Raw genomic sequence first — 2,962 nt, forward strand, 5'->3', positions numbered from 1 at the left:
CAGGGTCAGAGTGGGACACAGAGTAGGAGGTACTGTTGGTCTGTACATTTGGAGTTGTTCTTTGAAGTTGCCAGGATGAGTCAGGTCAAACTGGGAGACTGGGAAGTGTAGGGAGGTGCTGCACACTCACCTCCCATGCTCCCCAGGGCCAGTCAGTTAGGTGATTACATATCTGTAAGTCAGTCAGGTTGGTTGTTTTTGGAGTTGCCAGGGTCAGTCAGTCAGGGTCAGTCCAGGGAAGTGCTACGCACTCACCTTGCCGAGATCAGAAGGGTGGTGGTGGTGGTGGTCTGTACAGTTGGAGTTGCTCTTTGGAGTTGGTAGGATGAGTCAGATTGGTGGTCAAAGTCAAACTGGGAGACTGGGAAGGGTAGGGAGGTGCTGCACACTCACCTCCCGTGCTTCCCAGGTGGGTGGTGGTCTTTGGGGTTGTCAGGGTCAGTCAGTTGGTGTTGTTTTATTTTTATTATTTATTGTTGATTGCCAGACTCAGTCAGTTTTATTGAGGGGGGAGTAGGAGTTTTATTGTTTTTGTTTTATTTACTTATTTTTTCATTTATATTTTTTTTATTACTTTTATTATTTTTTATACCTATATATATTTTATTCTTTTTGGTCTGGCAGTCCTTAGACTTGGGGAGAGAAGGGAAGTGCTGTGCACTCACCTCCCTTGCTCTCCCGAGGTCCGAGGTGGTAAGGAGGTTTTTATTTATTTTTATTTATTTATTTATCTTTATTTATTTATTTATTTTATTTATTTTATTTTATTTTTTTTTGCGTGGTAGGTTAGGAGACAAGGGAAGTGCTATGCACTCACCTTAATTCTTTATTTATTTATTTTTTTCTATCTTTTGCCTGGTAGGTTGGAAGAGAAGGGAAGTGCTATGCACTCACCTTTATATTTTTATTTTTTTTTTCCTGTTAGGTGGAGAGAAGAGAAGTGCTATGCACTTACCTTTATTTTATATATATATATATATATATATATATATATATATATATATATATATATATATATATATATATATATATATATATATATATATATATATATATTTTTTTTTTTTTTTTTTTTTTTTTTTTTTTTTTTTTTTTTTTTTATTATTATTATTTTTTTGCCTGGTAGTCCGTAGACTTGCCAGGGTTAGGTAGGGGAGAGAAGGGAAGCGCTGTGCACTCACCTCCCTTGCTCTCCCGGGGGCCGGTAAGGCGGTGCCTTCCTCCCCTGGGGAGGGGTAGGGAGGTGCTGCGCACTCACCTCCCCTCCTCCCCGTGGGCAGTTCCATCACACATGGTGATGGAGGGATGCTCTTTCAAGGTTTTTGTGAGTTCCGAGAGGGGGGTTCGAACCTACGCGCCCCTCACTTCCCTCACGCCAAACTCAAAGTGCATCACTCTACCCACTGGGCCACGAGGGCCCTTTTTCTTTTTTTTAAAGTTGGTCTATTTCCCCATCTTCCCCATCTTTTTTGTAAAGTTGCTCTATTTAACCACCTTATGTTCACGCCAGTACGTATTAAAGAATTATGATGTCAATTATTTTCATGACGTTATTTATTTATTGTATTTTGTATGGGATATGACCGCTGGCATCCCACACACACTGGGTTCCCAAGACTGTCACTACGCCATGAAACCCCAACGGTAAACAAGATATATTTGATCACATCATTTCCGTTCCTGTGTTCATGCAGCACCAAAAGTTCAATAAGAAAAACTGCTGCTCATTCTAATGTGAACGTTCATCCCACAGTGATAATTAGATAACTGTTGACTTGTGGGAGTATGTCGTGGAGTACAAATAGCAGTAGGTAAGATCAGAGAACTTTACAGAGGCAGGAATTCCTTGGTTATGGAGCAGCCTTCTGGAACCCTCCCCTGTGCTGCACCACCACCACCACCACCGACAACAACAACAATAACAACAACACACCATTACACCTGTCCATCCTGCAGCACGAGAATGACTCAGCCCAGAGAACCACGGATTGCTTTATTCGTAATTCACGTCCACTCTCAACATAGACATCAATCAAATTATGTCACTGAAAAAAGTTGGTGAAGCACTCACTTCTTCACACAGGCTTTACTACCTATCAGCAGGATGAAAGCTTCCGACTGGGAGGAAGGGCGGCGTCGGGAAGGATTAAGAGAGAGAGGGTAGGGGGGACCAGCGGAGGCTGGAAGTGTGGTTATGCTAAATAGGTATAAAAAAGAATACTGCATGAAAAAGAAGAAAGACCTGTGCCCCTCCCACCCCTGCTCCCCGCGTGATTCGATACGTGCTGAAATGGTAATGTTGTTGTTGTTATTATTACTATTATTATTATTATTATTATTATTATTATTATTATTATTATTATTATTATCATTATCATTATTATTATTTTTATTATTATATATTATTTATTATTATTATTATTATTATTATTATTATTGTTATTATTATTATTATTATCATTAAAATTATTATTATTACCGTCATCATCGTCATCGGCACCATCATTGTAGTGTAGCTGGTTTGTGTCCTTTTATTTCCGCGTCGTATCTTGTAAGCTGTTAGTTTTAATAGTTCAGTATTTGTAACGATGGAGACCTTGTTTTTTATTCTTTATGCTCTGCACGGTGTCATTGGCATTTACATCTATATTTTCTAAATAACCAGGAACGACAACAACAAGAGCAACAACAATAACAAGAACAACAACAACAAAACAAACAAACAAACAACAACAAAGAAACACTTACAATCACATTAGCAGGAAAAATAAAGAGTACAAACATGCAATAAGACCAAACAACAACAACAACAACAACAACAACAAGCAAAAGCAATCATAAAAGAATAACATCCACACCGTGGCATTTCACCGTGGCGCTTTGGTACTTAAGATTGTGAGAAAAAAGGTTGTTTTGTTGCCCCATATAGCGTAGTATTGACGCATTTTAGAGTTTTGATAGT

At 38.9% G+C, this 2,962-nt stretch overlaps 1 long non-coding RNA gene across 1 annotated transcript; it reads left to right on the forward strand.

Moving 5' to 3' along the window:
* On the forward strand, positions 1-940 carry LOC135102160 (uncharacterized). The gene is made up of 2 exons (XR_010269557.1): positions 1-115; positions 379-940. It is a non-coding gene; the product is annotated as an uncharacterized LOC135102160 (long non-coding RNA).
* The last annotated feature ends 2,022 nt before the right edge of the window (positions 941-2,962 follow it).

The sequence above is a fragment of the Scylla paramamosain genome, chromosome 7 (genome assembly GCF_035594125.1).
Source record: "Scylla paramamosain isolate STU-SP2022 chromosome 7, ASM3559412v1, whole genome shotgun sequence".
NCBI lineage: Eukaryota > Metazoa > Arthropoda > Malacostraca > Decapoda > Portunidae > Scylla > Scylla paramamosain.